The sequence below is a fragment of the Leopardus geoffroyi genome, chromosome B1, assembly GCF_018350155.1.
Source record: "Leopardus geoffroyi isolate Oge1 chromosome B1, O.geoffroyi_Oge1_pat1.0, whole genome shotgun sequence".
Taxonomy (NCBI): domain Eukaryota; kingdom Metazoa; phylum Chordata; class Mammalia; order Carnivora; family Felidae; genus Leopardus; species Leopardus geoffroyi.
The window spans coordinates 175,404,149-175,418,650 of record NC_059327.1 but is presented as its reverse complement, the minus strand read 5'-3'; the positions used below and the strand labels follow the sequence as shown (position 1 = coordinate 175,418,650).

The 14,502-nt window shown below is 41.7% G+C and overlaps 1 protein-coding gene across 5 annotated transcripts in view; it reads right to left on the bottom strand.

Annotated features, from left to right (window-relative positions):
* ARAP2 (ArfGAP with RhoGAP domain, ankyrin repeat and PH domain 2) overlaps positions 1-10,498 on the bottom strand; it is a 189,326-nt gene extending 178,828 nt beyond the window's left edge. For 2 of the 5 annotated variants that reach the window (XM_045474300.1, XM_045474301.1), the window contains exon 1: positions 9,993-10,323. The gene's annotated coding sequence lies outside the window, so the exon portion shown is untranslated. Of the gene's footprint in view, positions 1-9,992; positions 10,324-10,377 lie in introns of those variants that run through there. The other 3 variants (XM_045474296.1, XM_045474299.1, XM_045474298.1) reach the window with 2 other exon arrangements.
* Between the last annotated feature and the right edge of the window lie 4,004 nt (positions 10,499-14,502).

Below are 14,502 nucleotides of genomic sequence, written 5' to 3'. Positions count from 1 at the left end.
TGTGGTATTTTGTTGCAGCAGCCCAAACTGACTAATACTCTCCTCTGTCCTCACTGCCCTTACCATGGTTCACACACTCATATCTCTTGCCTGGATTATGACAGTCTCTAAACAAATCCCTCAGCCCGGTCTTCATGTATCAGTGATCTATTGAAAACTCCAAATTTAGCATGTCCCTCCACATCCTCAACAGGATGAAGTCTAAGCTTATTCCCGTGCCCTACCACAGTCTGGTCTCAGTCTAATAATACCAATAATAGCAGCTACTATTGATGTAAACATCAATTATGTGCCAGATACCATGCCTCCTATTATTTACTGCAAGGTAGGTGTTCCTATGTACTAGCTCCAGCAATTTCAACCATGCCAAACATTCTACCAGCATCCCTTGCTCAGTTTAGCTCATTATTGTTAATTATCATTCTTAAGGCAACAAACTGTTTAATAGCCCCATACCTTTGGCATATGCACCATCTGCTTGCAAATCTGAACATTTTGCACAATCCTATGCATGATTTAAAAGAATTTGAATAGGCAGGCAGGTATTATCTTCTCTGTGAAGGCTTCCTATCAACCTCTTAACCTCTTAAATGAATCCCTCCTTCCTTTATATACATCTATAACTAGGATCCTAGAACTTTGCAAAGCGCTTGGAACTTGTTTAAGTGATAGAAGATAGTAGGCATAGAAGAAGTACTTGAGAGGCCCATTTTGTTAGTTTCATGGTATGTTTGCATGTACGTTTTCTACACAAAGCCCTTGCCTTTCCTTGGAGTATACACAAACAGTTCTTGGGCGGCTGAATCGAGGATGAATACACCAAAAGTTCTACTCAAAACTACCTCCCTGCCATCATTCAACATGCTGAGCATGAACTCAATTCCTTTTCAAGATGTGAAAGAGGCTCCCTCCCACAGGCCCTACCATCCTTTCTACACTTTGACAGCTCCATCCCTCAGTCACCAGGCTTTTTAACTGTCTGACTACTCAAGGGTGTTCCAGATCCTTCTTTCTTCTAGCCCATACACTCATCGGATGCAAAGAGATGGATGTGCACACCCTTAAACTGAGATCAAAGCCCTCTGCACTTTGACCTCCCCTTGGGCACACTGGCATGCATGCTGTGTTCTGGGTCAGTGGCTCTCCAAGGAACTGGTCTGTGGATCTTCTGTGCAGCAATGATGGCTGGTAACAGGCTCAGAAATTTGTACTTGGGATGAGAGGGATGTGCAACAAAATTTTACAGTTTTAAATTCTTCACATTCCCCAAATACACTTTACACCACCACACCTGAGCCTAAGCTCATCACTTTCCTCCCCTAAGGACAGATTACCCCTCCCAACCCCTTGCCCATCCATCTGGTGTCAAACTCAAACCCAACCTCCTCCACTTCCTAGCAGTGTAAATACGGCGCATGTCTGTGTGTTTGTTTCTTTACCCGGAAAATGGAAACACTCAAAGCTATGTCAGTGCTGGTCAAGATTAAGTGGTCAAACAGTGCTTAGTACAAGTTAAGTGCTTAGTAGACATATACTTCCATCACTATATTTATTTCCATGCCTGTCATCACTATCTCCCCACAGCTAAAACCTTTCCCATTATTTAAAGTCTAGCTCAAATGTTGTCACAAGGTCTCTACTGAACAAGAAATAAACTCTCTTCTCTGTATTCCTACAGCATTTACTTCTTAGAGCATTAAATCATATTCCACTTATTCCATAGTAACCTCCAGTAGTGGGATAGTTTACCAGTACAAAACGAAGATTTGGGAGCTGAACAGCCTTGGTCAAATCCCAATTCTTCCACTTACTAGTTCTATAAGCTTGGACAAGCATTTACCCTTTCTGGGCCTCAGTTCACCCTCATCAGGAAAACAGGAGTAACAAGACCTTATTTCACAGGGCTGTTGTGAAGCACTTAGAATACTAACTGCACACAAGGACTGTTAAGTGTTTGCCATTATAATTATTTTTTATTATCCCATAATAAACAAATAACTTTGCCAAAATGATGACCAGTCCATATAAGTTGCCCAATAAATGCCAGTCAAATTATTTATTTAGAAACACAGTGCATGATGTATATGTACTACATGTCTAGAGAATGCAAAATTGCTGGCACTACACATGTGCTTGTACATTTTCCCATCCTATCGTGACCAATTTTCAAGAAGTAAAAGGGAAATAACATTTACAATTACCCGTCCCATGCCTGGCTTGGAGATCACTTAATAATGCATTATGTTATTATCTTATTGAGCTCAACCTTAAAACTCTGTCCTGCATGAACTACTTCTCACCGCCTCTGCTCACAGCCTAGTCCAGGCCACTATCTTGTCCATCTCAGACCACTACAATCGCTTCCTGATTCATAGACCTGATTCTGTCCTGCCCCCCCCCCACCTCCTGTACACACACAGTATAGTCTCATACAGCAGTCAGAAAGATTCATTTTATAACAAAAGTCATAACACATCACTCCCTGTGAGACTCTCCAACTTCATATCCCCTGGCTGTCCATTCCATCATTCATTTGCCACCAAGTTGGCCTCAGTTTTATCCCCACGTCATGAGCTCACTTCTCACCCTTGTATCTCTTTCAAATCTGCTTCCCCAACTCATGGCTCCCTCCATCACTTTGGTTGGTCTCTGCTCAAATGTGGCCACTTCAGAGAAGCCTTCCCTATTCTCCCTCTGCTACTCCCTACTCTTACTCTATTTGATGGCTCTGTTACTACCTGGTATCTGTGGACAGAGAAGGCAGAGATCTTGTGTACTGTTCACTGAACTAGCCTTTGAACACCATCAGGCACATAGCATGTATTCAATAAAAAGACTTTTTCACAGCTTTGAGAGTATTTAATATGGAAAGCATAGGGGTGCCTGGGTGGCTCAGGCAGTTAAGCTTCCTACTTTGGCTCAAGTCATGATCTCATGGTTCGTGAGTTCAAGCCCCACATCGGGCTCTCTGATGTCAGCACAGAGCCTACTTTGGATCCTCTATTCCCCCACTCTCTCTGCCTCTCCTCTGCTCATTGTTTTGCCTTCTCTCTCTCTCAAAAACAAATAAATAAAATTAAAAAATAAATAAAATGGAAAGTGTAAAATACATACAGTTTTAACGTTTGTCTATATAGGTCACCAAACTTGTCAGAAACAGAGACAAGATTCAAATACAGGATCCTCCAATCCATAGGAATGGCGTGGGGGGGGGGGGGGCGCGGGGCGGGTAGAAAGTTAGCTGGAAGCATTCTAAACCACCTGTGGAATAGCTTTCCCTCTCCTAAAGCCTCAAGTAAGGTAAACCCCCCAGTGAGCTCTTCCCCATCACCCACCACCAGGGGAGCTTTGTCATACCCTCCCCCCAACTGAGCAAAGAAAGAAAAAAATTGAAAACCATGGGTCACTTCATGAATCCATGAAGTCATTAAAGTATTCAGTGCTGGTACTTGCCTGACTCTAATATCTTATGGGAGAAAAAAAGCACCATATAAATGAATGTTGTCATAACTTTAAAGTTCACCTTTTTAAAATCAGAAACATAACATTAGAATGTTTAGAAAGTGCAACTGTGTCAAAACAGGCTTAATAATCACAGAATCACAAGACTGAAAATATCTACCAAATAAAGAGAAACTAGGTTACCACACGAATAATGAAACTTTTCAAAGTTATCAATACGAATCTTACTGATTTGAAGAACAATGAGAGTTTACTGTATTCCAGAACAGTGGTTCCCAAAGGAGTGAAACTATCCCACAGGGGGAAACCCACAAATGTGTGAAAAAAGATTCTTTTGCCTGTCATGATGTTTGAGTGGCACCAGTTGATAGTAAAGTTGATTTATGACACCCTGAAATGATACCCAAGGTAGAAACCTCATGTATACTTTTTGCTCTTCTAAATCTCTACCACTAATCAGTTACCCCCATAGGATGCCTGGCACTACAGATGATAAGAGAACTGTCCCTGACTTCAAGTTGAGAATAAACGTATTGCGGAGAAACAGCTAATCCCTTAAGGGAGTTCCACATGGGTATCATGCTGAACAAGTTAGTGTGGGACACAGGTCTTAACTGAATTCTACCTGTGCCTCAGTACACACTACAATCATAAGAAATATGTACCATGGTGTTTGCATATCAAGCAAACTCCTGTTTAATACTGAGATATTCACTCCAAGGATTCATAAAGATGATATATTCCACTTTGGTCCCCACAACCATGCAGAAGAGGAAGTACTTTAGAGAAAACATGCTTGTTGTCACATTACTCCATCCCATGGTACAGAAGAGACTGCAAAGGGTCAGGAGTCAAGAATCCTAACTTGTTTTTCCAGCCTGAGTGCTTAGCTGCCAAAATACTATCAAATCGGTCATTCAGCACCCCACTCCCCTACCACCCGTTCACATATCTTAGCTTGTGGCAACACTACCCCCATTAAATCCCACACAGGAAGCCTAGCTCCCTCAACCTGGCCATCTGTCTGGATTGTGGTCACCCGCAGGCCCTGACCTTCACTGACACGTTCTCTGCCTTGAAGGCTACTACTCCCCACACATCAAACACAGCCATTGTCTTTCATTCTCCCTCAGGTTTATACTGCTAATAATAATGGCCAATATTTGCGGATGTTTACACACCATCTACTTAGGATCTACAACTAACCCTCACAACTGCCTTGGGAGGAAAGCCCCACACCCAAAGCCACAGCACAGATAAAGAGTGAATAAATTCCAGAATTCTCCGGGTCCGACTCTACAACCTGTGCTCTTAACCATGATGCCCCCTAAGAGCTAGAAAATGGATTTAACAAAAGAGTGGTATCAAGCACTTCATATTTTTTTCCCCTCCTTTGACTCTCCTATGCATAAGCACCTATGGTCACTACGGAAATTCTGTTTCAAAACAGCATGGCTTGCAAGCTCAAGTCTTATATACCTTTTCAGTTTGATTGTGGGTATATGTGTCCATGAAAGTAGCTAAAAAAGAAAGACTACATTCATTCACTTCTACTTGTGTGGGATTTAAGACAAAGTGACAAATTAGGGGAAAAGGTCTTTGAAATTACTATGTGAGGCAAAAGTAACATAAAATTGCTTATTAAAACTTATTTTGCATCTATCATTGCAGAAAGACAGCCACTGTGGCGCTATATAATAAAACAGTAGGACGCCAAAATCAGATAATCAAATATAGCCAAAGTAAGTAGTCACCACCCACGAGAACAGTCAATGGTGGACAAAAACAAAAATGCAGCTTGACTAGAATAGAAAGTACTGAAGTACTGTCCCAGAAGGTATTAGACTAGTTTTAAAGGTTTAACTTTAAATGTGATGCCAAAGGAGATAAGGAGTGGAAGCAACCCAAATGTTCCCTGATGGATAAGCACATGTAGAGTACACATACAACTGAATACTATGAAGCCTTCAAAAGGAAGGAAATTCTGCAATGTGCTATAATATGGACAAACCTTGACGACTTTTTGCTGAGTGAAATAAGGCAGTCACAAAAAAGACAGATACTGCATGATTCCACCTCTATGAGGTATCTAAAGTACTCCAATTCGTAGAAAGGGCCGGCAGAGGGGGGGCGGGTGTCTCGTGGGTGTGCAGTTTCAGTTCTACAAGATGAAAAAGTTCTGGAAGTCTACTTCACAACGTAGGTCTACTTACTACCCAACTATACCCTGTGAAATAGTAAAGATGGCAAATTTTATGCTGCATGTTTTATTTTGTTTTTACCACAATAAGGAGCTAGGGAGACAGACTAGAAGGTTTGGGCCAGCTTCCTTTTATTCAAACTGAATTCCCTGTACACATTTAGAGCTCTTTTCTTTCCTTTAGAGGCCAGTTCAGGTCTTACACTATCTACCACCACATCCATGAGCTTTCCCTACCTATTCCATCCCCTCTTCCACCAGGCAGTGGTACAGGGCGTACAGGGAACAGAGGACACAGCACAGGGATCACCAGTGATCCCAGCTCCGCCATGCACGAGCTGCCAAGACCGTAGGGAAGTTCCTTTATTTTTCTGAGCCTCACCACCGTCAGGACAATAGTGCCTACCTCACAGAGCTGTTTTGAGGATGAAATGAGTAACTACGCATAAAGATCTTGTAACAGTCCCTGGCAAGCAATAAACATTTCATTAGTGTCTGCTGGATGGAAAGTAACTGAGGTTTGAGCTGAAAATAGCCAGAGCTTGGGCAAAAGCATTCTGCAGCTTGGATCAAGGAGAAAGAATTGTGTAAGTTGCATTTTGATTATTTGATTTACTGTGCAATCTCAAAAGTACAACTCTTTCAAAATCTAGAACTTAGGATCCATTTCCACATTCAGTGAAGGCTAGAAGTGATAGTTCACTTCCTTATCACAAGAAGTTACCAATAGGTTCCATAATACCTAGGTTTAGGTGTTTTCAGTAATAATCTCAATAGTTATGTACTTGATAATGTTCTTGGTTTCAGTCTTTCTCTTTCAAGCTATCCACCTAGATTTTAACTGGCTAATGTCTGAAACTTGTCGTCAGTTCTAATTCACAGATCTTTAAAGGAGAGCCATAATTCTTCAACAACCAGAAAGGTTTCATTGTGCTGAGTTCGTACAAGAGCAGAAGTGGGGACGGTGAAAAGCAGTAAGCCAAAGCCTGCATCATGGCGGAGGAGCCCTACCTGTGTGCCCCTAGCTGGGCACCGGCTTCTGCCCAGTGCCAGCTCCCTGCTACCCCTCTACAACCAGCGACATTTAGCTGAAAGAAGAATGAGACCACTTCGATCTCTTGATAAGAACATGGGCACATATTCTTCAGGATTCTGTTCCATTTCATGCTGCCCTGAGCATTGTTTTAATTTAGTCAGGTCAAAACTAGTAGGATATTACAGATCAATAGAAAGATTTTTAAAAATTTACGCTTATGCTATGTGTACTTTATCATACATATGTTAATTCTAAATTTTTAGTATAAACTTAAACCCCACCATTGCTCTGAATTTGAGTTGCATTGTTAAACTAACAACCAGATGTTTCAAAATAGCCTACTGTGAACGTCTCTTCTCTCTGCATTTATAAATAGTCCCCTGACCTCTTTTCCAGCTGAATTTGGGAGCTCACTCCTATTGGTTCCCTTACTGTTAAAGTCTCTTTTTCTTAAGAAGAGAGGATATCTCAGCAAATGTCTTCCAACTTACTGACTCATTTATTTACATTTATTCATTCAATAAATATTTGAGGAAAACTAACTACTGTCTCCAAGACTAATAATAGTGGGAAATATTTGCAGTTCAAGATTACAGCAACCATTCTCCCATTTGCGAGCAGCATTAAGTGCCATAAAGAAAGTGAAGATACAATGTCTTCTCTCAAAGAGTTTAAAAGTCTTATGATTAGACAGAACTAAACAAAATAAAATAGCACACATACAATCATTACTTTACCACTCTGGTAAGTGTCAGTAAAGAAGAAATATCGAAAATGGAATGCTGAGGTACCCCCCAAAAAGTGCATAAATAATAATAAAAAAATCTAATTTTGTGACTTTGACTTTCACATGGTTTACATTTTAAATATTGCTTTTCTATTAATTACATAGAGAAGTAGAACCATCATCTTTCATGAGTGCTAGGGAACTCTAAAAATCTCAAATTAATTCCAGGAAGGCAAGTGAAATATGCAGCCATTCACAGCTCTGAGGAAGGAGTGATCAGTGAAGGGGCTAAGAGGGGAATCTCAAGTAGGAAGAAATGGGGATGGAGACAGCACTATCTGAAGCAGAAGATATGCCATAAAGGGGGCACGGAGGGAGAGGTCTTCAGGTTATAACAGCAAGGAGATGAGAACAGCTGGACCTAAAGTTCAAGAAGTAATAAAAAAGGTGATGCCAGAAAAGGAAGCTGGAGTTGGCTATGACCTTGAATAGCAGGCTAAGCATTCTGAACTTTATCAAGATACTAGGAAAGAGACTCGGCAATGACTGTTACCATCCCCACCCCCCAGGAGCCCAAGACACTTTATAATCAGCATGCAGATCCCACTTCTCTTCTGCTCTTCCCTGATCATCTCTCCAACTTCAAATTGATTAACGATGTTTCTGTTTCCTAAAGCTATGTAATATAACCTGTATAGTCCTTTTATGAGTCCCATTTTTGTAAGAACCATGAGGGCATATTCACCATCTTATTAGTCCTTCCCTGAGTATCCCCTCACCTACCCATCTACTCTGCATACAAATGGAATAAGATAGGAAAATAATTCTTCCCACCTCTTCACTGGTAGTTTTTTACCTCTGAAACGGCTCAAAATGACTATTCCAACCCAGATCAGGATTCCTTTGTTTCCTCATAGTATGGGTAAAGATATATGCTTATTCTTATACTAGGAATGACCTTATAAATAGAATACAATTGACTTCAACAAAGTGAGTAAAATGGCTTAGCCATCACCATTGGCTTAATCTGGCCAATTAAAAAAAAAAAAAACCTAAAATAACAAACTAGAGGGATCCAAGACTTCACAGAAAGGATTAAAAGGACATCTCATAGCCTCTAATCTCTCATCAATTCACGTTTGGTCAAAGCTAAGAAATATTTCCAACATTAATAAAAAGTTCCCTACATAATTAATATTTTACAGAGAATTCCAAAAAGCCCTCAACTTAGCAAGTGCCAACACTGGATCCAATAAATGAGTCTATAAATAAATGAGAAAAAAAACATATTAAAAGAAAGCTATGAAAGCAACGACCATCATAATACTTGGCAATTTCATAACATCTTTCAGCAAACTTTCTCAAAGTTACAGGAAGGTGGGGTATTAAAAAAAAAAAAAAAGTCTTGGATATCATGAAATCTATAACCCTGAGTCCTAGGGTTTTTAAAACTTCATAGTTTCATAGTATTAATGTAAACATTTCCAAGAAAATTGCAATTCATTGTAATCTGATTCCTGTACTTAGAGTAACTATCTATAGTTGAGTTGAAAAGGATTAATTGAATATTTGGGTCTTAAACTGCTAGAAACGTGTAGTAATATCAGATGATTAAGAATTTATCTTTAAATACACCAACAGCAAAATACATATTTTACACACACACTATCAGGTTTCCTTTCTTGGCAACCACTATAAAATCTGACAGGTTTACAGAAGACAGAAAAAATACAAACACATACATGCCCATGTAAATAAGTTTTAACAAGTCAACTGACTTACCCCCTAGGTGCATTTTAATTTAAATAAATCTTTGAGTACTAACAAACCAAATATATATAAAATACTCTTGGTGTTAAGACCCACTTTGAATGTGTATCTGTTAAAAAATGCGTTTAAAAAGGGGCCAGGGAAGCAAACACTTCCACTCTAGGTTCCAGCTTAGTTCCATGACCCATTTTACTTTTCTTTCTTTTTTAAACATTGTTAAACAGTGTAATGTCATGAGAATTTTCCCTCAACATTTCTCTTGTAAGTGCATGAAAGTCATAACTACAAGTTTACAGGATTCTTTTTCCCTTAAAAAAAGTTAGCTTCCTTTTTTAAAACAGCCCTAACTTCATCTTCCAATTACTTATGGGCAAAGTTCCACCAACTCATGTGGGTGTAGAGTGCTTAAGTGCGGGGGAAATCAATACTGAGCTTGTAAGTACAATACTATTATTGGTAATCACAGTGACATCCGATTAAATGTACTTTTAAAAATAGTTTCCTTCTCGATACTTTTTTTTTTCTTTTTTTTAACCAGAAGGCTATATTCCACTGAGCGGCCTATTTCAAGGGCAACCTTGAAAAAAAAAAAAAAAATTGTTCCTATCACTACACAAACCCGCAAAAGCCAAAAAATGTCATGATTCTACACAAACTTGCTTCTATTTTTCCTCTAATTATCAAAGGATAAAGTTCACAACATCATTTCACAAAGCATTCCCTCAAATCAAAAGAACTCCAGATCGCCAAAAGGAGGTGAGGAAAGTGTTTAAGAAAACAAGCCCGGGCGAACTTACTTTTTACTAAATGAGATGGCTCACCCATTCTCCCAAGAGACTTGTCTCCAAACTAAAATGAAAGATCAATCTAGTAAACTGACTGCCGACAGGTCCGGGTGTACGGTGTTGGGTTCAGGTAGGTGGAGGCCAAATGACTGTGATTAAAGTTAATTAACAAGCCGGTCGTCTCAAAGTGTATAACCAGCAGGGTGCGGGGGAAGCGCAGAGATCCGCGCAAACTCATTATCTCTACCGAGTAAATAACTTGGTGCCTGAAACTCGCTAAAGGACAGCTTCTTTTTATTTCGGGGTGCGGGGTGCCGAAGGAGGAGTCTAGTTGTCGGTGCAGATTCTCACCCGCCCGGACCAAATCACGTTAGCAAGGAGTTTTTGTATCACTTACCCGCTTCTGGTTTCCTTTTAGACGCCCACACGCGGGAGCGAAATCCAAGGGGCAGAAACCAGAGGCGAACACTTAGCGCTCTGGGAATTTACCCGGAAAGTGCCGAAAAGCCGCAGCCCAGCCTGAGACGGTCCCCCCCTGCCCCCCGCCCCGCCCAGCCCACCCGCGGCCCCCGGTACTCGCCTCGCGCGCGGGCAGCCCAGCTGGGAAAGCGAGGCGGACGGTGAAGCCTCGGCGCCGGCGTCTCTGCCCGCCCGGTTCGCTCGGTCCTCAGCCGTCGGTCCCAGGAGCGGGGCCTCCTCCGCCTCCCCGGTCCCCGCCGGCTGCCCGCACCGCGTCTGCTGCCGGGCGGCGGCCGCGCGGGCGGCGCTGTCACACGGGCTGGCGCGCCGCGGCCGCCGCACCTGGAGGCGGGGAGCGCGGGGAACGCGAGCCCGCGCGCAGCTCCGGAAGCGCTGCGGCCGCCGCCCGGCGCCCGCCCAGGTGCTCTCGCGCGCCGCGCCTCTGCTGCTTCCTCTCGGCCCGCGGGGGCGGGGAGCCGGCGCCCCGCGCGGGGGCAGCCGGCGCTCAGCGGCGGGGGCGGTCGAGCCGGCAGCCCTGGTTCCGCAGCATAGCTGGGCGGCTGACTCAGTCCGCCGAGGCCAGGCCGCGCCTGGCACCCTCGCCACCTGGCGCACCTTGGCCGCGAGGCTCCCGGGCCGGCGGGGCTGGGAAAGCTGCGAGGGCGCGTCCGGGAGCGAAGATCGGCGAGGGCAGTACCCTCCCCGGGGGGTGGGGGGGAGACGCGGGTGACCCTTCCCGGCCCCTGCTGGCCAGTCGGTTTCTCCGCGCGCTGATAGAGGGGTTCCTGTCAAATGGGCGGAACCTCTCCACCACTGATTGTTAGTCTTACTCTAAGTACTTTCCGTGTCACCTCAGCGTTTCCCAAACTGAAGACTCATCTAGGGCGCTGGTTTTCCCAGGCTGCTGCTTGGCAAAGTTGCATTCAGTGGGCCCGGGAATCTGTCTACCGAGCTCCGTTGCAGATTCGGCTGAGCCCATTCTATAGGCTTCTCCTTCAAATGGTGTCTGTGAGGAAGGGATTGGTGTCTTCGTTTAATAGTTGAGGAGTCGGAGAGGCAGAGCACCTTGGCCAAGACAACACAACTTTAAGGGGTGGAGGTGATTTTCAATTTAGACCTGAACTCTCAACCCTGAGGAATACAGCCTATTCCCTGATTTTCTAATTTCCCTCTTTCTTGTCTTTTTTCACTTGGGAGGGAGGGATGATCATGCCCCAGTCCTTCTGGTACCTGAGCTTGTTAGATCCTGGAAAGACACTGCCCCTTCGACTTGGGCCTTGGCACTCTCTTCTCGGAACTGACGATATGGAGTCAGCAAAAGAAAAGGGGCTCTTCTGAAAAGAAATTTAAAAAATACCACCCAGTGTGCCTGTGCGTCCCCTAATACCGCAGAGTCAGTAAAATCCACTTGTTTGCCAGGGAGTTCAAAGGCCAAATCCTTTTTTTTTTTTTTTTTTTAATAAACATCTCTTCGCAGACTGTACCTGAAATGTTCTCCCTTGAAAGATGAAATGTTCTTATCTTTCCACTGTACCTGTTGATAGAAGTAAAGCAATTAGGGAAAGTGGTGAGCTTATTATCCAAACGAGATAATTGGTGAGGGCCAGCATGTAGGTGGCTTCCCAGGAGCTGGGGCTGGTGTCAGGTGTCATCCTCACCAAGATACCTCCCACCCAAAAGCACCTTCCTGCCTGGGAAGACTCTGTAACAGGCTCCAGAGACGCCAAATCTCCATGTCTTTTGAACTAAATACTTCATAGCAAGCCCTGTTTCCACCAGGAAAGTTTTCCCATTTTCTAAACCTCCAGCATGGTCTTTCTTTTGGATTCCTGTAGAATTATACTATGTGCTTTTCCTGGCTTCATTTTAGGTCCTTAATCTGTTGAGGTGTTTTGTTGTTGTTGTTTGTTTTTTTCACTTTTTGCTTTTTACCTAAGAATTCTCACATACTTGTCATGTATTTTTATCTGTGTAAGCCACCTTAAGTCCTTTTCTGAACAAGGTGGCTTATAAACAAAGTTTCCCACCTTAGTAGGGACATGTGTCAGAACGCCAAACATTGTTTTGGTCTCAAGTTACTTCTCTTGGTAGGTTTTATAAACCTAATTGGGACTTTGTGTCTCTTTGCAACAATATCATAGTCCCTTGATTATTTATTCAGTAATTTATTGTTTAAGAAATTTATTGAACACTTACTTTTTGATAACTTGAGAATACAGTCGTAGCAAATACAATACAACCTCTGGATTTACAGCCTTCTCTGAGGGGAAATAAAGTTAAAAGCTGTAAGGAACACCAATGATTTAATAATAGCTCTGGGAAGTGAAAGAAAAACAATGTTCCCCCATTGAATATATACATTAGTTTTAAGATGTATTCTGGTTTTAAGAACCTTCATATATGGAGGGAAATAAAAGGTATCTGAGGAAATATGTCAAAAGTACTCTTTTATTAACTGTTTACTAATAACTCAGATTTCAGCCAGACATCTAACATATATGTTGTAGCTATAAAACAACTCTACAAGTTAGAACTCTTTTTCTAATTTTATAAATACAGGCTTAATTGAGACTTAGGTTAAGTAGTCAATAGTGTATAAATTAAACACATCTAGGCTGGATTCATATACTATAAATTACTTAGCCCTCACAGTGAGGCATTCAGGAAGCAAAGTATACAAGAAAATTAACTTCATAAAAAGTGAGGTCTGATATCTGTTTACTGCCAGGACCGTTGGACTATATATTCCCAGGAATTTCCATCTAGGTTGGATTTATTCCAAAATGACCTAGTCCCATCCTTATTTCCTCAATATTTAGTCAGAGAGCAGGTGTAGCTATGTACTTTGCCAGACTTTGTGTCTTTGCTCCGCCTATCCCTCTTACCCAGAATGCACTTTGCTTCTGAAAGAGGTAATGTGACAGAGTGGTAATCTTCCTCCTCTCCTCCCCTTCTCCCTCCTGTCCCTCCTCCCCCTTTTCCTTGCATCTTCCAGGGTAACACCTATAGAGCATTTAGGTGTCAGTTGCTATTCCCAGCACTTTGCTTGCAAAAGCTCCCTGAATTGTCTCAACACCTTCTTGAAGAGACTGTGTTATTAGCCCCATGATAAGAAAACTTAAGAAAGAGAGGTCAAGTAATTTGCACCAGTTAAGAAATAAAAGAAAAGAATTCCAAGCCACTCCTCTCCAGCATCCGCCCTCTGCACTGGATTGCCTTTCAGGGAAATCACAGTGCTGGAATTGAAAAAGCCTGTGCTGAAAATGAAGGCTGATCATGTAGTTTGTGGCATTTTGAAAAGATGCATTAAATTTTCTGAGTCTCAATTTCCCCATCTGTAAACTGGGAATAATAATACCTATGAGAATTTAATGTGATTACTTATCTAAGGTCCCTAGAAAATAGTAGTCCCTTAATACATTTAGTTCTATTCTCTTTACTCCAATTATTCTTCAAAACAATGTTCAAACCTCATCTTCCTCTTAAGCCCTTCCAGATCTCTGCTACCCAGAATTATATACACAATAGAACTTAAAGCAATCATTTTTTTCTCTAAAGGAAAATCCCATATTGTTTTTGTCAAATAGAAAACTTTAGGGATGTAGATAAAATAGGCCTGTGTCTAGTTAACAGTATTTAATTCAATTCCTTTTAGATAAGCAAACATTTATAAAAATAAAATTGTATATTAATGTATAAACACTGCCTATTCCATTCATGTTTTATAAACTAATTTTATTCACATTTTAGCATGCAACTTTAATATCAGTAACTGCATCAGGAGAGCCACATTTTGAATCATCAGTGTTTTGTTTTGGGTTTTTTGTATTTTGTTTTTTGTTTTGTTTTTGGGTTTTTTTAAAGAGCATATGAGTTTCACTTCTGTCTAAATTTTTGAAGAAACTTAACTTTCTGAATTCTTTTATGATTCTGTCACTGGGAATGTTTACAAACCACAAGTTCCCACCAGCGTTATATTAAGAAGTTGTATTTTCTCATTCATCCTAGATATGTACATTTGTCATCTCCACCAGTCTTTTTAATGCTTTTGAAAAGGATGCTT